This window comes from Delphinapterus leucas, chromosome 3 (genome assembly GCF_059928025.1).
Source record: "Delphinapterus leucas isolate spDelLeu-1000000601 "Yukka" chromosome 3, BTC_Dleu_Yukka2, whole genome shotgun sequence".
Classification (NCBI taxonomy): domain Eukaryota; kingdom Metazoa; phylum Chordata; class Mammalia; order Artiodactyla; family Monodontidae; genus Delphinapterus; species Delphinapterus leucas.
This window is the reverse complement of record NC_143131.1, coordinates 123,488,582-123,503,370: the sequence shown is the minus strand read 5'-3', so window position 1 is coordinate 123,503,370 and position 14,789 is coordinate 123,488,582. Positions and strand designations below refer to the sequence as shown.

At 40.1% G+C, this 14,789-nt stretch overlaps 1 protein-coding gene across 2 annotated transcripts in view; it reads left to right on the top strand.

Moving 5' to 3' along the window:
- Positions 1-13,373, top strand: part of PRELID2 (PRELI domain containing 2) — a 99,956-nt gene extending 86,583 nt beyond the window's left edge. For both annotated transcript variants that reach the window (XM_022590002.3, XM_089909455.1), the window contains one exon: positions 1,303-13,373. The gene's annotated coding sequence lies outside the window, so the exon portion shown is untranslated. The remainder of the gene's footprint in view (positions 1-1,302) is intronic.
- The last annotated feature ends 1,416 nt before the right edge of the window (positions 13,374-14,789 follow it).

The following is a 14,789-nucleotide window of genomic DNA, read 5'->3' as shown; positions in this document are numbered from 1 at the left end:
GGCGGTGATTAGCTCCATAGCTGTAGAGCAGAGGTCAGCCAACTGTAACCTGGGGGCCAAATCTAGCCTGTGGCCTCCATTTGTAAATAAAGTTTTATTAGAAAACACCTATGTTCCTGGCTATGTTCCAGCTACAACAGAAAAGTGAAGAACTGTGACAGAGATCTTACAGCCTACAAAGGCTAAAATATTTACTGTCTGGTCCTTTAAGAAAAAGTTGTCTTTCCCTGGGATTAGAGTTTGCCTAAATTAACATCAGGTGGCCTCCTGGTGGTGGTTTGGCCTTTTTTTAATGTAGCATTTGATCACATCTTACCTCTAGTCCAAAGTTAATAGTGCAAGAGTTTATTTTTTCTGCATTAGCGCCAACATAACCACTTGGATGGTATTATTTTAAGGCATAAAAAAAACATTAAAATAATCACAACAAGGAAGTTAAGATACCAGCAATAGTGATCATTAAAATTGCTTCATAAAGTTCCAATGCATGTGCATGAATGGGGTAGGAATATAGGCATTTTGTTTAGCAGATAAGATAGCACTGGGATGTGGCAATAGTGTAGGTGCCGTATACAGTGTACTCAAATTTTGAGCTTTGGAATTTTGCAGTTCTTAATGTTTTAAAAAACCATCCCATGGGGCCTGCACACGTGTGCCTAAGGAGACATTATTTAATATTTTTATATTCTACCACATTTCAAATTTGCATACTTTAAAGTCACATAGAACGTGACCACATTGTGTAGCGTACCTCACACTAAAGATGCTCCCTAGATCTCTCTGGCCTGTATATCTAAGTGGGCGTTTGATAGTTAAAAAGCTTGGAAAGTGATTTTGTCCTGAGCCAAAATGGAGGTGCATAAACCTCACTAATCAGTGGGCTTGGGCTGTTGCTGCTGACACATCCATCTGATAGATTTTTGAGTTTCTGTCATTTTTGAAGAAGACAAATAGCCCTGACATCTGTTTGTTCTTGCTGCTGGCAGTTGGGAGACCGGGCTTGGTGAGGTTCGAAAACACAGTAGAGTGCTTTCACATCGGAATGATTAAGACCTCAATTTTAGCTATATCTTAACTCCCCTTTGAACCAGCTCCTCTGGGCAGTTGGTAGTTTATTAATAAAATGAGGCGCTTGCTTCGTTTGAAGATCATTAGGAGGCGGAAATGCAATTTCTTCAAGAATTATCCGTAGTGATAGAATTCAAGTGACTCTTAAGAGTTGCTTCAGAAAAGAGGGCAAATAAGTATTGATTGTTGAGACATGTTTATTAGGTGATAAAGCCTGTTTGCTTTCTCTTGCAGGGAAGCTGTGTTGTGTCTACTTTTGCTCGAGAATCTTTTCTCGGACACAACACATCCAAAGACACAGTTTTCGAAATACAGGTATAAGAATGCGGTGTTGGCAGCTTACAGAAGAGGAAACCTTTCTGCCGGGATATGACATGATACACTCCCCCTGGGAGCCGACCTCAGATAGCGGCTCTTGTGGAGCTGAGACCTTCTGGCTGATTCTTATGGCATAATCTCTACTGTTTTACAAATAAAGGAAAAATCCCATAGAAGGTGATGTCTGCCCTCCTTCAGGATGTCCTGCTGAGTGCCTGGTGGCGGTTTTGGGGCAGCCAAGGATGAGCCAGAGGCATGGAAAATGCTACTTTTGCCTGTTTGTTCTCTCCATCGTTGCTCATAGGATTCATAAGAGGATTCTGGGGCGAATAAAGGACTTAAACCTGATACCTGATTCTTAGGTGGCCTGGAACAGACAGGAATATACCATACCTGTGTTGAAGTTAAGCCATATTCACAGTAATGTTGAAGATTCTCAGAAATCAGGAGCATTTGATTTCTCCCCATCAGTACTACATAACTGCCGTCAGCTAGCTTTTTTAATATAACATGAACTGTGATTGGTCCTTAAAAGAACCTGGGGAGTGGGGAGACAGGCTCCTTCTAACTCATTCTGGGCTGTGGAGCAGATTATGTGATCTCTCTGTTTTTCATTGGGCAAATGGGGATAATTGGGCACAGGTCTTTCTACTTGTGATGATTAAACAAGGTTGTTTGGTACGAAAAGCACAGGTTTGGGAGTCAGAAGGACTCTGGTTTGAATCTGAGCAGGGCCACGCAGCAGCTTGGTGATTACGTATGTAATTTAAAATCTTTCTTAAAGATCTTTCCTAGATTCCTTTTTTAGGTTTATAAAATGGGATTGTAGAGTTAACCTTATGAGGCTGTTGGAACAATTGGAGATCATGTGATAAAGTGCCTAGCATGCTACCTGGTACACAGAAATAAATAGAAGCTATTATTAGTACTTGAAACCATTTTGGAAATATACTTTTCTAACGTTAGGTAATGTAGTAGTATTGTTTGAAAATTAGGTGACGGTAGTTTGCATTCCCCATGATCCAAAGCCAAAATGTAAATGCACACTACCTAAAAGAAAGCTTGAAGAGGGGCAGTAATTTGGAATTCATTGTCTTAAGTTAAAACAAGTTGGGCCATTACTGGAAAGTCCTGGGGAAATTATTATTTTTTTAATATTTGAAAAATTTTCCATTTAGTGAATGATGAATTTCAAAGCAATTGTTTTTTTAAATTTATTTTTCTTTATCTTTTTTTAAACTTTAATACAAGCCTGCCACTGTGAGCTCCTCTTATTGCATTTGAGCTGTTTGTGCTGCCTGAGTTTTGTGTCTTAGGATAATTTCCCTTCATTTCCTTAGTGTTTCATTCTTCAGTTGTGTTGGAGGGAAAATGAATGGTAGAAACCAGAAAACACTTTGACCTTTTTCCAGTTTGTAAATGGCATTTGGTAGGCTTTAGGAATAAGAGCGCATTTACACAAATAAAAGGTGATGTGAATTATCACAGAGGTGAGAGGGGAGAAATCTGTACTTGGAGGTTGACGTTAGAATAAATGTAATTCTGGGAGTTCCCTGGTGGCCTGATGGTTAGGACTCCAAGCTTTTCACTGCCAGGGTCTGGGTTCAATCCCTGGTTGGGAAACTGAGATCCCGCAAGTCTCCTGGCACAGCCAAAAAAAAAAGAAAAAAAAGAAAGAATGAATGTAACCCTTCATACTCAACAACTTGCATTCTGTGAAAGCAGTTCTCAACCTTGACTGTCCATTAGAACCACCTGGGAGCTTTCTGCACTCCTGCTGCCTACCTTACATCTGGGACTAATAAGTCAGAATCTCTGGGGGTGGAACCCAGTCAGCAGTATTTTTTAAAGCTCCCTAGGTTATTCCAATGGCCAGCGAACACTACAGTTCTGGGTGATTTGCAGATATTATCTGATTGCTTTCTTCACATCTCCAAGGTAGGAAAGTATCTTTGTAGTAAGAATTATTGTTAGAGTGAAGCACAGAGAGGCTGATTTTTTGCCTTAATTCCTTGAAGCTGACGTGGCCAGTGCAAATGCCTGCAGGGGTCTGGCAGGTGAAGTGATGTGTGCAGCAGGCTGGCGGCCAGTGGGGAGACCCCAGGAGTACGTGGCTGTGGTGAAAGGTGGGCAGCTGCTGCCCGGCTCCAGCACAGTGTTGCCAAGTGGCTGGTTTTTCTAGTTCTTCCAATTTCCAATTTTCCAGGAAAAGATAGTATTAAAAAAAAGAAAGAAATCACCCAATTTTTATGTGTTGGTAACGAATTCAGGATTGTTTAAAACATTGTGCCTGCCAAACAAAACACGTTTGCCAGTAGTTTCCAGCCTTTGCTTCAAGAGTGTTAAGGACCAGCTTAAACATCTCAGCCAACTTTTAAGAGATTAGCGTTTCCCTATTCTGGTTGTACGCTGCTTTCTGCCTCTCCTCCAAGACTGCTTTTACATGTATTTTCCTCCCCATTCCCAAGCAATCCTCTGAACTTGCATCAGACACTTATCCTCAGTTTCCCCGCCCCCCACCCCCCCCACCCCCCTGCTTGCGGGCATCCATTACTTCAGGTTTTACATATATGGCTTAGAAATCGTATGCTCCTTTTAAAATTAGTTAGGGCTTGTTAAACTTTATTATGTGTCAGAATCTTCTTCCTGTGATAAAACATTTAGAAGTCCACATGTAATTTGATTATCTATAAAATGTCAAAACCGGGAGTATAGCCTTACTGGGTGCATTAGGAACAAGGGTGGGAAGGGTTAATTCACAGATCTGACCAGTCTCCTCCTGACTGGGTTGCTGAACCTACACACGGAAGGTGCGGATGTATTACAGTGATTCCCAGGCTTCTACTTGTACCAGAAATCCTTGGGTAGGTGGGCTCAACTGCAGGTTCCCAGGGCCTCCCCCAGAGATTCTGATTCATGGAATTTCATTTGGGACTCGGGGATCTGCATTTTAAAACAAGTTCACCAGGAGTCTTGGTTGTGCTGTTTCGCAGACCAGATTTTGAGAAACAGTGATTTAGGGGAGGTGTTTGTGGCCTCTGTGTCTTCTATCATTTAAGAAGGGTTTATAGTCAGTTGGGCCTACTGATCAATATAGCTGATCACTCAGGACATAATATAAAGTTCTCATGCACAGAGAAGCTGACTGAGGCTATCCCTACATGGTTGAGGTGCTTTTACCATGAACGGGCTTTTATGGTTTCAATCGTGGGGATAAAAAAGGTGCTATATTCTTTTGATGTAAATTGCTTTGTGTATTTTATAAGCAGTACCTGTGTAGTAATATCTCATTTATCAGACATCGTGGGTGCATGGTATAGCTGACTCAAGGTTATTCTTTTAAGTCTCACATCTTTTTTGCTCTATTTCTGCCATTTACACGGAGCTCTTTTTTTTTTCTCACATCTTCATTGAAGTATAAATGCTTTACAATGTTGTGTTAGTTTCTGCTGTACAACAAAGTAAATCAGCTATACGTATACATATATCCCCATATTGCCTCCCTCTTGAGCCTCCTCCTAATTTAGTATACATTTCCCTGCTTTTGCAAACAGAATCTACTGAAGATAATGAAATCATTTCAGAGTCATCATTTGTTTTGAATTCTTTCAGGTCCTATTTAGGTTTGTTAAAGCCCCTTCACTGAATGGCTCTGCTCTTTGAGTTTTGCCATGGTTTTCATAGTTTCTTCTTTTCCGTCACTGTTCCCTGTCGTTTCTCTCTTCCTTAACTCTGCCTGTCTCTAGGAACTTTGCTCTCCTTTACTATATGGAGTTGGAAATTGCTGTAATTGCATACTGTATGTCAAGTAACAGTAAACAGGAGCTGAGTCAGTCTTTGGGAGGCTTTTTTTTTTTAGCAGTGAAATGGATGAACGTTGCTCCATTGACTTGGTGACATTATTTTAGTGGCTCTGCTACTTCCTCTAACTTACTTCCTCATCCTCAACTGCAGTTGTCTGATCTGTGACCTCAAGATAACCGAGATATTGCTACAAATGATTTACTTAGATCTGTAAGCTGTTGTCTCCCCAGCTGTGTTAGTGTTTTTATATGTCCAGTTTTATAATGTGAAACGTAAGTAGATTATAAGTGAACATTTCTGTGCCAAGTTTCTGTGCAGGATAAAGTGTTTTTGATTCAGTGTTACTGTGATCTAGAGCTATAAATCAGTTGTATACCTGTGAAATTCAATCCTGCCGTCATTCTGAAATAAAGGTGTCACAACTAATATTTATGTGTGAATTTTAATTTCTTGAGGGTATCACATCACCTGGCAGAGCTTGTGTTTATCATTTGTAGTAGTGATTCTAGTCCTTTCAGCAGCCCCAGATAAGAGTGTTATACCAGCCAGATGATGTTAGCTCCCCGCTTCCCCCAAGTTGAGCCGTTAACGTTTCTCCCAGAATTAAGCAGAAGCTGCTCTTACTGGGTGACAGGATGGGCCATGTGCTAATGGAGCAAAGGACCAGGATATGCAGAGCAAGAAGAAATGAAGCACAAACAGTGGTGTGAAGTCATGGGGTCCCAAAGGGGGAGGGAGAGACAGAGCAACTGCTTGTTGACCTGCTTGTGAGGCTCAGCTCTACCTTCTGTACTTGGTTTCTGTGAGATTTGCCTTTATCCTTTTATTTGTCCGCCTTTTACTTAAATGTATGCGAGTGGATTTCTGTGCCTGGTTTCCAGAGTGCCTTGTCCAAGCCCTATTGATGCCTTTCTTTTGTTAGAGCCTGAGGGCCTTTAGGGGTAGAGTCCTTGGTTCATCTAGCACTTACTGAGCACCTGCTGCATGCAAGAGAAAGGCAGGATTTGTCTTCTCTTTTGACTTGATCCAGTGGGTTTCCAAGAGGCTTGCACCTTCATTGTACTGACAGAGGGCAGTAATGGGCACCAATTGATGGTAAGATCAGACACATTTACCTCTTGGGTAAATCACACCATGATTGCTTAAAGGATGCAGAAAATAGCACAGGAGGCATAGCATAATGGAGGGCTTAGCACAAAATGCAGAGCTTGATGGCCCCAGAGCCTCACCAGCAGATTGCACGGTTGTGTAATCATGTCTGAATTAGTGGGGGGCACCTCATACCTTTTTGGAAGATAACGGGTTCTCTCCAGCCTCAGCCTTATATACGGAAAGGTGGAGCTGCCCTGCATGAGACCACCTTCTCATCTGAGCCACACACAGTGCACAATGACTGCAGAGTGCAGGATTTTCTGGCATAAAAGTCTTTTACTTTCAGACTGTTCTATTACAGCCTGACCTGAGGACGTCCCTGAATTCAGGGCTGCAGTATCAGTGTCTTGTTTCCCTGATGTCTGGGTGGTCATGCTAACTAGTTCTGGCTAATCCTGCAGACGCCAGAACCTTAACATGAGCCTTGGAGAGACTGAGGCAGATAGAGGGATAGAGTCCTAAGAATGACAAACCCAGTGTGGTGAGGACTCAGAATAAAAATTAACTTACAGAAACAATTGACAGAAATTTAAAATGCAGTATTTAATTTTTAACATGCAGTATTTCTTACATTCCTCGGCTGCCAATTGGAACCCCCTGAGGAGCTTCAGAAATACTGATGCTTGGATCCCACCCCCTGAGATTCTAGGCTGCAGCCTCTGCATGAGGAATGCATCAAGCTCCCCAGGTGATCCTGATGCCATGGCCAGCAATTCTGTCAACTTCAGAAGTAATGTTTGTTCTCCCAAAAGGGGTTATCCTTAAGCTAGCTGGCAGAGGGAATTTGCAATACGAGAACTCTTTTTTTCTAATGTTTTGCCTCTAGTCCTTAAGAAAAATATAATTCACTGTCTAAGAAAAAGGTGCTCCAGTGTCTCTTAAATGCTAATAGAAGAAAAGAGAGCCTAAAAATATTTCACCATGCTCAGCCTGCTTTGTTATGATCAAAAGTTTGGGTTGTATTTGCTGGAACAGAATCCCGTGCAGAAAAAGGATTCCATAATAACTCAAGACCCTTACTTGTCTGAAAGGGTTAAACTGAGTAACTGTACTTCCAGACCTTAAGATGTAGTGCTCTGAGCTATGGACGGCCATGCTGTGCAGGAGGTAACGGAGAGAAAATAGCAGCCCCCCTCCTGCTAAATTCAACTTCATGGAGCTCTTCTGCGGCATTCTCAGAGAAGGTTAGAGCCATTTTGTGCCTGCCATCTGTTAGGCTGCTGGTGGAATCATTACTTCTTTGTGTAGGTGCCAGGATGAGCATTTAGATCCGATGACAAAGGAAAATGCTAACTGTTCAGTTGTATGTTTTTGTTTTCCTATTTTGAGTTTAGGTGTCTTCTTAAATTCAGAAGTCCTTAAATTGTTCAAACTTTGAAATCATCCCATTGCCAGTTTCTTTAGAAGTTTAGGGGAAATTATTTTCTGGGCTGAAGCTCCTCTGTTATTTGTGTTTGTTTAAGGATGTAGTCGTTAGTATAGTCAAAACCAAAGTCATTCTTGTCAGTCAGTCCAAAATAAATTCCCCTGGTTCTCAGGACAAGAGGTTTGCAAAAGTAGCCAGAAATATTTTAATGAATGAATTACCCCAGCGTAACATTATCGTAAATGGGAACAGAATTTGGGGCAAAGAGGGGGAGAAATGTACAAGGTCATACCTGTCACTCATTAGGGTGACTACCAGGAAACCTTTACTGTCTGACAGTTTCTTTCCCAAGTGACATTTCATAGTTGGGGGATATAGCATGGAAGTTTAGAGCCTTAATTCATGTCTTAAAAAAAAATATTTCTGAACATATCCATAGGTACAGCGGAAAAAAGCTCAGTACAGTTCTTTTGGTATCTTGATGATTGGATTTAAAGCCTTTGGAAAACTTGCAGTCACATCTGAGACACTAGATGGCTACGATTTTTAATTACAGTTTTAAGTTGGATTAAACTATGCCTCAGAATACAATTAGAACGATTCCAGTATGGGAAGTAGTCTTTTTGTCTGTGTGAAGTTAGAGCTAGCATTATAACTTGTTTCCTTAGGTGTTAATCGTTCTGTCAAGTGGTATGAGTCCATTTCCTCCTGGAAAAATAAATGCTAACAATGTTTTTGGGCCTTATCAAAGGCAGAGATTTTGCAGAGAAGAATTGGGGAATAGCAAAGTGCTAGCCAGGCATTTATTTCCCTCGATCTGCCTCTGAAACCTCTTCCTGGGGTATCACCTGCTATAATCAAAGCAGGGTATGTATTTGTAGTGGGAATGTATGGCTGTCTATGTGAGGGAGGTGTGAAGCCACGACATAGATGGGCAAAATGTTCCTCTTAGAACATTTTTCTCAAAGATTTGTGGGGAAAACACTTTTATTAAAACAAATGTATAACTTCGTAGAGGGTAAGATTGGAATGGATTCTTAAATTTTTTTTTTTTTTTTTTTTTGCGGTATGCGGGCCTCACTGCTGTGGCCTCTCCCGTTGCGGAGCACAGGCTCCGGACGCGCAGGCTCAGCAGCCATGGCTCACGGGCCCAGCCGCTCCGCGGCATGTGGGATCTTCCCGGACCGGGGCACGAACCCGTGTCCCCTGCATCGGCAGGCGGACTCTCAACCACTGCGCCACCAGCGAAGCCCGGGATTCTTAATTTTTAAAAAAGGAGACGTAGAAGACATTTTGCTTGGGACACTGCTTAGAAAGCTGCATTGTACGCAGCAGGTGTTATATTAGGTTGAATATAATGGAAATACCAAAGGATGATAATTACATATGCTCAGCCTGATAGAAGCACTTGCAATTAGTACATCCTCAAACACTGCAGGGCCTTGTTCTGCTGGGGAGAGGTCCCTCTTTGGAAAAGTTGGAGAAACCCTGATGTAGGCCACCTCCAATCCCTGGAACTCCCAGAATTCCCATGAGCCTCAGAGTCGGTCTTCCCTCCTAGCAGCATGGCCTTTGTCTGCCAGTGTCTTGTAATATAAAATGGGTAAACCTTGCCTTCAGGGGCATCACAGATTATTTTGAGGGCTGAGTTAATGTCTCTTAGTTGTTGAGAAGGAAGAACATAAGTAGGAAGAGCAATTATTGAATATTAAAATTTAAATTATTTTTCACTATAATTTTTTGGGGGGCAGTTGTGTTTCCACTTTTGTTCAGAGAAAACATTAGGAAAATTTTATTTGTCAATATAATGTTTTCCACATACTGTTTTCTCCTAAACAGAGGCAGTTCAGATGCACCTATAAACCACAGCTTTCTCTAACCAGGCTGTCTGCAGTGTTTAACCCAAGGTGCTTGATAAAATCAATGGGAAGGGGTGTGATTAGTCTTGATGAAGTAAAATAACAAACGCACGGAAAAATTAATGAAGCAGTGTTTTGATTCTTGTAATTATAGTGGTGTGACTGGCTCTGCTATAGTGAAGCTCTTATCATTTCCAATAAGAAACCTCTTTTCTGGTTTACAGATATATTTTAACTGTCATGTAGATGGAAATTGTATGGCAGCTGCTAGCAGGAATTTTTGTTTACAAAACACATATTTCTATTGAGAATGCCAACTTTGGTATTACCCGAGCTTCTTTGTTGAAATAGCACATCCTGGTCAGATCTGAATTTCCCTTCACAAAAGTGATGTTTGACAATAAATTTGGCGTTAGATTAAAATACAAGAAATCTGAGCATGTGATTGGATTCAAGTATAGCCCCAAGGTTTAAACTAGAATCCTAGTTATGCTCTGTGCTAGCTGTGTACATAAACTCTCTGGGCTTCGTTTTCCTCATATGGGGTGGAGTAATAATAGGGACTATTTTATAGGGTTGTTGAAAGGATTAAATGAGTTCCAGACATGTAAAAACAGTTGGAATAGAACAGTGCCTGGCACATAGTAAACACTCAGCAATCTCTGGAAGAGACTGTGGCGTTAATTCTTTAAACATTTGGTAGAATTCGCCAGTGAAAGTATTCAGGCCTCAGATTTTTGTTTTAGGGAGATTTTTAATTACAAATGTGGTCTGTGTAATAGTTGTAGAGCTATTTGAATGTTCTGTTTCATACTGGGTGAGTTGAGGTAGTTTGTGTTTTTCGAGTAATTGCTGTATATTATATAAATTGTCAAATTTATGTGTGTAGAGTTGTTCATAGTATTTTCGTATTATCTTTTTGATGTCTGCCTGGTCTTTAATGATAAGCTCTGTTTGTCAATTTTATCAGTCTTTTCAAAGAACCAGCTCTTTCTTTCATTGATTTTTCTCTGTTGCTTTTCTGGTGTATTTTATGGACTTCTGCTCTTTATTATTTCTGTCTCCTGCTTGCTTTGGGTTTATTTTTCTCTTCTTTTATAGGTATTGAGGTGGGAGCTTTAGAGTATTCTTTTGAGACTTTCCCACTTTTCTAATGTGTACATTGAGTGCTATAAATTTCCCTCCTAGCACTGCTTTAACTGTGTTCTACAAATTTTGATATGGTGTATTTTCATTTTCATTCAGTTCAATGTATTTTTAAAAAATACCTCTCAAGACTTTCTTTTTGACCCATGGATTATTTAGAAGTGTGTTGTTTAGTCTTCCAATTGGGGATTTTCTAGATGTCTTTTTTTTTAACATCTTTATTGGAGTATAATTGCTTTACAATGGTGTGTTAGTTTCTGCTTTACAACAAAGTGAATCAGCTATACACATACATATATCCCCATTATCTCCTCCCTCTTGTGTCTCCCTCCCACCTTCCCTATCCCACCCCTCTAGCTGGTCACAGAGTGAGAGGTAAGTCAAAAATAGATGTCTTTTTTGCAATTCATTTTAATCTGCTTACACTGTGATTGGAGAATACACCCTCTATGATTTCAACTCTTTAAATCTGCTGGGGTTTGTTTTCTGGCCCAGGATGTATAAACTATCTTGGTATATGTTTCATGGGCACTTGAAAAGAATGGATATTCTGCTATTGTTGGGGAAAGTGTTTTGCAAATGTTGATTAGCTCCTCTTGGTTAATGGTGTTGTTGAGTTCTTCTGTATTCTATCTGATGTTCTGTCTAGTTGTACTATCAATTATTGAGAGAAGGGTATTGAGATCTCATAGTGCAGTTGTGGATTTGTCTGTTCCTTCTTTTATGTCTATAGATTTTTGCTTTACATATTTTGTAGCTCTGTTGTTTGGTATGTAACACGTTTAGGGTTGCTATGTCTTCTTTTTGGATTAACCATTTTATCATTTTATAATGTTGCTCTCTGTCATTGATAATTTTCTTTGCCCTGAAGTTTCCTTTAGCTAGAGTACCTTTAATAGGAGTGCCTATATTTCTTTTTATTAACATTACATTTTAAGTGCATTTCTTATAAATAGCATACAGTTGAGTCATGTTTTTTAATCTGCTTTGCCAATCTCTGACTTTTAATTGGTGATTTACATAATTTACATTTAATGTAATTATTGATTTATTAGGGCTTAAGTCTTCCTTTTCAAAAAAAACTTTGTTCTTTTTGAGTGGCAGCCTTCCTTGGGGTTATTCAAACACATTTTATAAATCATGTTTGGTTTATCAATACAGTGTTTTTGAGTGAATCTCTTTGTATAGCCTTTTCTTCTAGTGATTGCTAGGCTGCCCCTTTCCTGGTCCTCTGCCTAGAGAGAGGAGGCTTTTATTGTTTTTGTTTGTTGTTCTTGTCTGTGCCTCTTGGCATTTCCAGGTTGCTGGCTTCTCTAGCACTCAGTCTGAAATATGAGTGTCACGGAGAGAATTCAGAAAACTCATTGCAGTGTTGTCATTTGGGTTTCAAGTTTCCTGGTTGGTTTGCATTCTTTACTTCATTTTTTCATAGCATTCTTTTTTTGTATGTCATGTTCAGGGTTTTTTTTTTTTTAATTGGGGTATAGTTGCTTTACAATGTTGTATTAATTTGTGCTGTACAATGATGTGAATCAGCTATATGTATACATATATCCCCTCCCCTTTGGACCTCCATCCCCACCCCCATCCCACCCATGTAGGTCACCACAGAGCACCGAGCTGAGCTCCCTGTGCTATACAGCAGGTTCCCGCTAGCTCTGTGTTTTACACATGGTAGTGTGTATATGTCAATTCCAATCTCCCAATTCATCCCCCTCCCCTGTGTCCACACATCCGTTCTTTACCTCTGTGTCTCTATTCCTGCCCTGCAAATAGGTTCATTTGTACCATTTTTCTAGATTCCACATATATGCATTAATATGCAATATTTATTTTTCTCTTTCTGACTTAACTTCACTCTGTATGACAGACTCTAGGTCGATCCACGTCTCTACGAATGACCCAATTTTGTTTCTTATTATGGCTGAGTAATACTCCATTGTATATGTGTACCACATCTTCTTTATCCATTCCTCTGTAGTTGGACATTTAGGTTGCTTCCATGTCCTGGTGAATTGTTAGAGAAATGCAGGTCAAAACTACAATGAGGTATCACCTCATACCAGTCAGAATGGCCATCATCAAAAAATCTAGAAACAATAAATGCTGGAGAGGGTGTGGAGAAAAGGGAACCCTCTTGCACTGTTGGTGGGACTATAAATTGATACAACCACTAGGGAGAACAGTATGGAGGTTCCTTAAAAAACTAAAAATAGAACTACCATATGACCCAGCAATCCCACTACTGGGCATATACCCTGAGAAAACCATAATTCAAAGACACATGCACCCCAGTGTTCATTGTTCAGGGGTTTAAGTTTACTACTACTGACTTTTTATGAGTCCAAAGTCATTGGGCACCTTTCTCTACTTCAAATCCTACCTGTCTTTCAAGTCTTAGCTGAAGTGTCATTTCTGTGAAACCCCCTTTGAGTCTACGCCCTAGGCTGGGGCTCCATTTCTCTTTCCCATAGCACTCTGCACTTCTCGTTCTAATGACTTTGTTCAGTGTCTGTCTCCTCCATTTGACAGCTCTGAGGGCAGGGATTTGGTCCCATCCTGAATAAATGAGTGACATCATTTGTGAAACGAGGGAGTTGAAATAGATGAACTTGGAGATCCTTCCTCTCTCCCTTCTTTTCCTTTTTACTCCCCATTTTCTCTCTTTCTCTCTCTCCTTTTCTCCCACCTCCCCCTTCCAAATAATTTCCAAAATAGAATCATACCTGAAATCTTCTCCTTCTGTGCCTTGCCAACATTAGGTTTTATCATGAAAAACAAAATCAAAATTTTGGTTATGTTAGATGAATAATGACATCTTACTATGGTTCTATTTTGCACTTATTTGAATACCAGGAAAGTTTATTCATCCTGTCAGCAAATACTGAACATCTACTATGTTCCAAACTCTGTGGAAGAAGGCCCTAGAGGTAGAACAATTCACAAAACAAAGGCCTTGCTCTCATGGAGCTTACAGTTGAGGTTTTCTCATATTATTATTGATCATTTACATATCTTCTGTGAATTACATCTTCACATTAGCTGCTTATCCACCTGCCACCCTCTCTTTTTTTAGTGTTCATTTAACAAATATTTTGCTCAGGAGTATGGGAGTTGTAACGTTAAGACAGTCCATTTCACAATTCACTTAGCATCTATTCTGCCTCACCAGTGCATACATTCAAACAAAAATGTTTTTCTCAAAAAACAGGTCTGAGCAGCCCACTTGTCACTATATTGTACACTCGATAAAAACCTTATTTTGAAAAAACGGCCAAAGTGGTTGTGATTTTTGGCATTTTATTTTTATAATAAATGTGTGGCCTCACTGTGTAGCAGCAGTTAAATACCATACGTTGAAAGAGGGAATTGAGCAGTTGGATTTAATGGAACCATTTTAACAAGGACCAGTTGCAGTGTTAGGTTGTAATTGCAAAGGAACCTGCCTGGACTTTAATTTGTCATCTTGTTTTATTTAAAAATGATACTCAATTTGCATTTTCCAGACGCCAGAGGCAGTAATGAAAGGTCCTGGGTGACAAGTCTGTAACATCAGCAAGGTTTTATCTTTTAAATTTATTTTATTTTTAACATCTTTATTGGAGTATAATTCCTTTACATTGTTGTGTTAGTAGCTACTGTATAACAAGGTGAATCAGCTATACGTATACATATATCCCCATATTCCCTCTCTCTTGCATCTCCCTCCCACCCTCCCTGTCCCACCCCTCTAGGTGATCACAAAGCACCGAGCTGATCTCCCTGTGCTATGCAGCTGCTTCCCACTAGCTATCTGTTTTACATTTGGTAGTGTATATATGTCAGTGCCACTCTCTCACTTCCTCTCAGCTTACCCTTCCCCCTCCCCGTGTCCTCAAGTCCATTCTGTACGTCTACGTCTTTATTCCTGTCCTGCCCCTAGGTTCTTCAGAACAGTGTTGTGTGTATTTTTTTTAGATTCCATATATATGTGTTAGCATACAGTACTTATTTTTCTCTTTCTGACTTACTTCACTCTGTATGACAGACTCTAGGTCCATCCACCTCACTACAAATAACTCAATTTCGTTCCTTTT